General features: G+C 37.6%; 1 long non-coding RNA gene across 1 annotated transcript; it reads right to left on the reverse strand.

Moving 5' to 3' along the window:
• Positions 1–6,295: 6,295 nt before the first annotated feature.
• Positions 6,296–8,482, reverse strand: LOC127385602 (uncharacterized). Its single transcript, XR_007889710.1, has 3 exons — positions 8,394–8,482; positions 7,505–7,551; positions 6,296–6,328 (listed from the first exon to the last, which is right to left on the reverse strand). It is a non-coding gene; the product is annotated as an uncharacterized LOC127385602 (long non-coding RNA).
• Between the last annotated feature and the right edge of the window lie 586 nt (positions 8,483–9,068).

The raw sequence follows: 9,068 nt of genomic DNA on the forward strand, positions 1-9,068 counted from the left end.
AAAAGCCTTGTTTTTAGGGTTGATCCATTTACTCCCTGAACAAATATTTTTTTAACAAAGAAAATATTAATCTTATATTAATTGAATTTGGCATTAATCAGTGTCACTATTTCACAGCAACATGCTGATATAACTGTCAATCAATCTAAATCTGTCTGATGGGAATCAATGGAAAAGAGAAAAAAATCTGGCTCAAGCTGAGGCATCAGCCTAACAGAATGTTTCCTTTGAAACCATTGCCCTCTGCAGGGAGAATGAAAAATCACGGAAGGATTAGATAAAAATTCCCTTTTATGTAACTGTGTAACTGAATTTATGCTTTACAATCCAGGAGTGGTTCTACAGACTGATGCAAAAAAGGAATGCCCTGACTGAAGAGCCACAGCGGCCACAGTGCTTATGTCAGTGAAGCCTGGAGGAAAACTAATCCCCATCTGTCCACCCCATTACTCTTCTCCTCTTTAGCTCTTTATCTCTAAACTCACTGAACATCCATTCTACAACAGATGTACTTTCTCTTCCAACTTCATCTTGGATCCCATCCAAACTTGTGTCATCTCTCTTTATTTGCCAAAATATTTTTTCTATGCAATCCCTAAAGAATTCTTGCCTGCTTGTCTGTATTCCATCCTCTTTCTTGACTTTTTTTGCTGTTATTTTTTAATTTTGATTTTGTTTTTCTGTGGGCTTGTGGGTTTTTTGTGTGTGTGTGGGTTTTTTTGTTTTGTTTTGTTTAGGGGGGCAGGGCAGATGTTTTATTATCTTAATGACCCTTTCCTTCTTGATCTTTTATTCTTACAAGGTTTTGAGGAACTGTTTTTTTCTTTTTCTTTTTATCTCTCTACTTTCATGTCTGGCATCTGTTTAAATAGACTCTCTCCTGTCTCTGAGAACTTCACAGAGATTTTTCTCTTGGCTTTTAGATATTGATAGCTTGTATCTTGGTTAATCACATTTAAATGTCACCTCTAACTGAATATAGATGAAAGCAAGCTGCTTCCTGCTCTGACTTTGCCTATATATTCTCCCTGTGTTAGAGGGAAAATGACAGTATCTCACAGTGGTCTTTTTAGTTTGATTTAGAGCAATCTTATGTGTCCTGACTACAAATCCAGTGATTGGTTTAGCCTGAAGTAGGACACATGCACCAGCCATCTAAAACAATGTAGCATGTAGTAACAGCATTTAGAATCTGGTAGTAGTACTAGTCCATCTTCAATTGTGTTTCAAAGAGTGCAAAATTCAGAAGTCGAGGAGCTACATTATGCATTAAGCAGGAATAAAAAAGTATCTCTTTGCCTCCATAACCCAGCAACAGGAACCATGAATTTTTAAATTAATACAGCAAACCAATTTAATTTTAGCTTTCACTGAACTAGGACAAAAACCCAAGGATTCAAATATGGTCATGTTTTTCTCATTGATAGCATCTAGAACTATTTATAGGCCTATATCCTATCCAATAAATACATTGTGCATTCATGTTCATCTGGGTGGCTGCAACATCTTCCTCTCTGACTTACAGTGTCCTCTGCCACTCCTTAATCCTTCAGAGCTGAAATCGCACAGCTCCAAGTAAGGTCACAGTATTTACAAATAAGGCCATAAGCCCAATGGAAGTTCAGCTGTAGAAAAAGGCTAATCTCCAGAAGAGAGGTCTGAAGTCTGGGACAACTACTCATCTCTCTATGAAGGGTCTTAAGCCCAGAAATAGGAATCATTCCCAGAAGATGGGTGCCCCATATTAAAGCTGGGAGTAAGGTTGTTAATGCAACAGTTTGGGGCATGAATTTTAGTCCAGAAAAATAATAAGTAATAAAAATTATCTTTCTTGCCACTGTTTTCACTTCCACTATTAATTTATACTCAAATCAGTGATTACCTGATCAGGCTCTTTATATTTGTTTGGTGCTTCTTGTTCTTTCTTGTGTACCTTCTCATTTTTGTATGTTATTCTCTTTATGATCACATACCTGTCTGTCTTTTTTATATTCTTGCAGTCATCTGTGTGCCTTCCTCTGCACAACTTTCCATCTTTGGTTTTATTCTGAATAAATCTAAAAGGACTTTAAGAATGTATTTAAGTCTTTCTGGAAACCAAAAGCTTACTTTTCTATTTATAACAGTTATTGATCTGTGTCACAATGAACTTTCTTTCCCTGACTTGCCATTTGGAGGCTGGATGTTTCCTGAAGTCCAAAGTCAAGACAGGATTTTATTTGGATTTTAGTGCGAACCTGCCTTACTTGCATATACTTTTAATGGGTTTACCTGACAGTTTGATTATTTTACTTTTCATTTCTACTCTTTCTACTTTGTGGAGTGTCTTGTCTAAAACTCATAAAAGTACATGCATATATTTGTACAGAAATAAAACCCTATGAGATAACTGACAGATGTGTAAGAAAACAGGCAAAGAATCAGCAAAAGTTTGAACAGTTAATTTCCTTAGGTGGTAAATCCTAATGAAATAAGACTTCTGTGGATTTTAGTTTCTTCTCAGGTATGATCGTCTTTCCTGAAAGGCAGCTTAGTGGTGGTAATTATGTTAATGACAAAACCTTCCAATCTGATAATGCTGCAGTGTAAAGCTTAGGCTTTATATATTTACAGTCAAAATTATGTCACTACTGTGTATTGTTCACATATTCTATAAACCTGAAGTGCAATAAATCTTTCTCTTGAAAGTAAACTAGATGTACAGTAAGACAGTTGTAAGATATTCTAAGACTTACATAAGCAACATAATAATTCTTGCTCCCTTTTTCTGAATCTTCACCAAAATAAACTTGCACACTATGCTGTAATTGTCAGTGTAGTTTGGTGTAGGTTTTCACTTTGTGTGTCCCTGTTATACTTTAATTACAGACATAAAAATATTTTTGGCCATTCTGTACTTTATCCCCATGTCTGATATGACATGAAGCAGAATAACTATTAAAATTATTTTTCTTAAAACTTTTATTTGAAGATTCCCCTAGGTTTTGTGCTTGCTTTCAGCAGATTATAAACAACATCTGGGGTAGTTAACTGCCAGCCAGCATGTTCCCCAGTATTTAAAGCAATGCTTAAAATCTGTTTATTTGTATCCATAACAGCAGAAGTTACATTGCAAATATTCTGAAACTAAAAGAGACAATTATTTTTTCTTTAAGAAACATGGTTAGAAAAATACTTCATACATCATTTAATTATATGCATCAATCTGGAGTGTCATGACACAGAGGAAATTCAGGTATGGCACCCAGTGCCTTTGTAGAAGTCTGTGCTGATCCAAACATAATGTCTTCCTTAACACACACAGGTTGTCAATGGATTTCCATTACTAACTCCTGAGAAACAGAGGCATAGCTGCTTGATTTGTGAAAATCAGTAGCACCAAAATACCCTTGTCATATGTTGCCATAAGGAAAGCTAATATATTTGATCACCTTTTGTAAGAAAGCAATAGCAGCTACACAATTGTCTTTAAGGAAAAGAGAAGTTGTTTTAATACTAACAGAATAATAATTCCCCATACCTATGTGGAGCTATATGGATGGTCTTCAATATCTTTGGGTAATCTGGAAGCTGCAGGGCCAATTCTACACCACGCTCACGAATCTGCACCTTGACAGAAAGGTGCAAAAAACTATTTTGGAATACATGGCACAAATACCACTCTATTTTGCAACATTTCCTAAAAAGTATAGTCAAACACATGATGCTTGGTAGCTCCACTGCTCCCAGGATCTTCAATGACTGTCATCTCCCAGCACTAATTCTTCTTTCAGAGGAGCTGATGGCCTGCATTGAGCCAACACTGCATACCAGTGTGCTGAATCAGCTCAGTATAAGACTGTTTTGGTATGCAACCCAGCAAGCATCCATGCTGAGTTATTTTGCTTTGCTCCAGGCACAGCAATTAAGAGGTATTTTTTTACTGCATTTGCAATGCAGGCAATTCAGCCTTCTTCCCAGTGTTGTAGTCTGGGAAACACAATACTCTGCAGTTGCTTATTCTGTGCAGCATTGACTGAGAGTTTTAGACTGGGTTCCAGTAAACTGAGGCTGAATAGTAGTTCAGTTGCATGGTGCAGCAGTCATTTGTCACACCCTGTCTCTTCATTATCTGTCAATGTGGCCACAGGTTAGGGTACTAGGCATGTCAGAGTGACTATTTTTGGTAGCACAGTATTTTCTTAGACTGATCCTGGTTTCTGCAGGGAAAGGGCTGTATCTATCTGTTCAGTCAGTGAAGAGAAACACAGTGCTCAAGAAATGTAATTATTCTAGTGTCACATTGCCACGATGATGACTTTGGAACAACTGAGATGAGCTTTGATGGGCATCTTTGTCCCATTTACCATAGCATAAAGTAAGATGTTGTGGTTGTATTTTGTTAATTCTTCCATTCTGGCTCATCAGCTTGTCATCTGTCCTGACAGATGCATGTGACTGGGGCAAATACATTTACTTAACAGAAATTCAGCTCTGAGAATTCAAGAGACTGTAACTAATTTATGTTGTTTCTCCTCTGAAAATTGTTCTGCTAAAAATGTTCTTGGACATCTGATCCATTTGTTTTGATGGATTTTACATTTTCCTTAGGACTAGGTTGTCTGTGGTGGCTGCAAACTAAGTTTGGTGTGCAGTGCTTCTCCAGACATGGTGTTTAGCTTATGAGGAACGTATTCCTAATTATATCTTTGATTTATTATATTCCATTCTATGCTACCTAGTATATGCAGCATTTATTGATATTAAATCTGTACTAGCAGAATGATAGTTTCTGATTAATACATACAGCATTTGAAGGCAGTATACTCTATTTAAGAATGTTCAGAATTGGTATAATAATTTTCCAGTGTTACACAATCCTATTTTTATCTTCTTTACTCCTGGTAAGGTTAATGTGAAATCACTGCATCTGCAGCCAGTCTGTCTGTAGATGATAGTGAAGATACCGTTACTGATCCTTATTCATGCAGTATTGTACGGTTGTTTATCTAGTGAACAACAGCACTTCATAAATCGTGTGTCATTCATTCAAATACTTAATGTCCCTTGAACAGAAAGTATGCTGTACAACCATTTTCTCAGACACTGCCTAAAAGTTTATATTCCTTGGCAGTAATTGCTACTTAGCTCTTTTGAGCAAAACATTTTTTTCACTATAGAAAATAATGGCATTTCTAGTTATATAGACTGGTATTTCACTATTTTTCATATTTTGGGTAATATCTTAAATTTGAATTTGCTACCACTTGTTTCTTATAGCATCCTAGGCTGGAATCTAATGACACATGGGCTGCCCTCAAAAAGTATTCAGTTAATTTCTATTCTCAAGGAACATTAGATTGGCATTTGTCTCCTTGGAAGATGTGAATTATATATGTCCTCTGTACTCATTTGGAAGAAAGCCTTCTGAGTCTGCCATCTTCCCTGCTTAGCTATGCTTGTGCAGAACTTATACTTTGGAACTTCAGTAAAATATCATACCTGCTGTAAACTACACAGGAATGTCCCAGTGACAGGTATCAAGAGCAGTAGCAGATGTTTACTTTAATGCTAAATGCTTGATAGTTCAGCAAGGGTGTTCTGGCAAAAATGCTACTTTGAATTCCAGTAGGACAGCAATGTTTGCAGTGTCTAAATAACAATAGAAACAATAGCAACAATACCAAATCCTTACATAATGGTTCTCATTAGTACATTGCATAATGATTTTCAAAAGAGGTCTGGCTCTCCTCATTCTAGAAGGGAAGAAGCTGAGGAACAAAAAGGAAAAGTGATTCAGCCACATTAATCTAGAAGTTCACTGGCAGGAGTAAAATCTGTGTTGGTACGATTTTGTGCCCACTACATGATATTGCTCTTATCACTTGTCCCTGTGCAATGTTTTGAAAGTTGCTGGCATGAAAAACCTTCCTGACTCTATATAAAAGTGTTAGTCATAGTCAGGTATTATAAAGTTAATTCAAGTGTCTCTTTCTTTGCCTTCCGCTGCAAACTACAAGTCTTCTTGCTGAAAAAATTACTTCAGTCACTGAAAAATGTAGATTCCACTTCCAAGGGTCAAAATTTATTTGCTGTTGGTAGTTGAGAATTAATATAGAGGAATTCAGGATTAGTATTTCAGTAATAGTTAATTGTACAATAGTACAAGCTTATGAATTGAATTGAAGTCTGCAGGGGAATTTTTTCTTCTGTGTGTACATGTTTTCCTTGTTCCAACTTCATCTGATGTCTAGGATGCTTTGCTTTATTTTCTTTTATACCTTCTTACTTATTGCTCGGGATAGTACATGAAGAAGTCTACTTGATTTACTGGCACTCTTTTGAAATCCTGAAAAGAAACATGATGAGCATGAGAAAAACAGGGCAGAAAAGTAGAGAATGAAAGAGAAGCAGCAGCACAAGGAATAAAAAGAGAGAAAAGGACACCAAGAACCACAAAGGAAGAAAGACTGACTGGATGGATTTGATTTGCCTATCTGGGGAGTTTACTAGTGGGGAGTTTACTAGAATTTGTGCTCTGTGTCCCAAATTGGCCTTTTCCCAGTCTCTCCTGTGCTATTCTCCTTCAGTGACTCCTACAAACTGTCTCACCTACTCACTTCGCAGCAGACATAATCTTTACTCTGGCAAAATGGAGAAGTATGTGGAGGAAGACTGTGAAAGCTTTTGTTTAAGAAACTGACTGACTCACATGCAGACTGATCACAGGTTTAGACATAAAGTAAGGGGCATCAGTGAGCTGTCTCCAGTTCTTGTCATTCCTTGGCAGGCATAGATAACAGACAGTAATCACTGACAAAAAATGGAGAAGTATTAACAAGGGCAACTGTGAATGTTAATAAAGACTGTCTTTAGGTGCCTACTTGTTCCAGCTGGATATTCTATAGAGATTTGTGCTAAAATGCAGGAAGTTAGAAAGGACACTAATTCTAATCCCAACATGACACTGTGGAAAGTGTTTCAAAATGTGTCCACATTCTGCTTGAAGCATGAGTGCAGACTTGGTACTTGAGGACACCACAGACTGTTATCTGGACACAAATTCATGCTCAGACATGGGTTTTTTTGGAAGCCTTACAGCACACTGGAAGAGAAGGTATGGCCCAACATCAGCTCTTTGAACTAGAACTCTTTGAACTAGAACTCTTTGAACTAGGCATGCAGCTTTCTCTGTATTTTATTTTTTTCTGTAATTTCTGTATTTTATCTCACTTTGCAGTGACGTTGCAATGGCTGCCATCAGCCAAACAAGTCAAACATCGAGGGGCCTTTCTAGGTTAAACCTGACACTGAACCCTGGAAGGTGAGATGTGATCACAGCAAGGAATGAGCACATGATACCATCTAATGACATGGCCATAAAAGTGCTGATCTCTTAGCAATGTGGACAAAGGAATATTTGTTCTAAAGAACTTCCAACTCATGAAGTTTCAGCTTTTCTCAGCTATTATTGAAGTAAGAATATCAGTAGGGAAGTGAGTAAATATCAGAAAAACTGTCATACCTGAAGTATGTACTTTTTTTTCACTTTTTTTCTTCGTTGTGTTTGTCCTAAAAATAATATAAATAGTCATTAAAAAGTTTAGGAGAAAACCCGCAACATTATGCCATTGCCCATAAACTCAGGAAAAATTCTATCAGGCACACTAATACATGGAAATATTTTAATGTCACCACTCCACTTATATATGACACATCTGAACACAGCCCACATTTGACCACATCACTTAGGGCCTAGGTGTAGCTTTGGAAGTGATTATGTTGAAGTCTTTTTTGTTGTTGTTGTCGTGCAGATACTCGTGTAAGTGACAGAGTTTTCATTTCCTTCTGCCATCTAACTTTTGCTTGCCTAGTTTGTGAACACCACCACTAAAAAATCTGCTGCTTTTCTGCACAAGCCAGTATGGCTGTGGCAGTGAAGGAGATACAGAAAAGATTAATTTCTGGTGCCAGGACATGTTGCTGATTTTGGGCAGAAAGGAAACGTTGAGTTTGCCCTACGCTATATGAGTTCCTCACAGCGGGTGTCTAAATCAAAGCTGCCTGCATGCAGATCCTTCAGCACTCAAGGACACCGCTGGCACTTTAGTCATTGAACATTCATGTGCTTTTGCTTGATTTCCCATCTTTGTGAACCCAGATGATGGCAGGGTGGGCAGAAGGAATGGCCTTTCAAAAGCCCCTAAACAGCTGAGAAATCCAATTCTGAATACTTGGAAACCCCACCCTATATACTTCAGCTTCCTAACCCATTAAAACAATAGGAAAATCACAGCAATCCTGGAAAGATATTGCAATCATATATTTTTGAAGACAAATACACAACACATTTTACTTTTCAAAGTCAGCAGCCGAAACTTAGTATATCAGATTTGTTTTCAAAACATACCTACCTAGGTTTTCTCTTTTCTGTGCTTTTGCTCTGCTGTTTATCTACAGGATTTTTATTCTTTGACTGCTTGGTGTTTTCTTGCTTGGTGTTTTCTTGCTTGGTTGGTTGAAGGGAACTGTGGAAGGTTTCCCTTTCCTTTCCACTCTTGTCTGTGGCATCTACTGCACCTGGGAGGGGAACTTTGATGGAAGTGGCTTGTTCAGTAACTTCTTCTTTCTCTGTTTTGGGGGTAGGCACATCTTGTGGGTCATCCCTCTTGAAGGAAAAAAGGAAAGATTAACAAAAACAGCAGCAAATGACATAAAGAAAGAGCTCTGCACAGAGCTGATCAGCACAACTGGAAATTTGTAATGATTTCCTGCATAGCAGTCCCCTATATACTGAGTATTCTATAAAGTGCTGTCAGGCAGACCACCCATAAGAAACATGATTTATTTCTCTAGAAGAGACACTACTCTTTGTGCTTTAGTAAAGTTTCCGTGTCTGATATTCTTTTTAGGACCTCCTGAAATAGTTTTTCTGACCCTCATCGTCCTCCTACAGTGAGCTACAGTGAGCAGTTGCCTTCTGCCTGTCTGCCTGCTGTAACATTTCTCTCAAGAACTTTCTGTTTCTGTCCTTTGAATGGATCAAATGCCTTTGCCCTCTTTGCTTATTAGTTGTCAGTCCCTCCATG

Source organism: Apus apus, chromosome 5, assembly GCF_020740795.1.
Source record: "Apus apus isolate bApuApu2 chromosome 5, bApuApu2.pri.cur, whole genome shotgun sequence".
In the NCBI taxonomy this organism is placed as follows: domain Eukaryota; kingdom Metazoa; phylum Chordata; class Aves; order Apodiformes; family Apodidae; genus Apus; species Apus apus.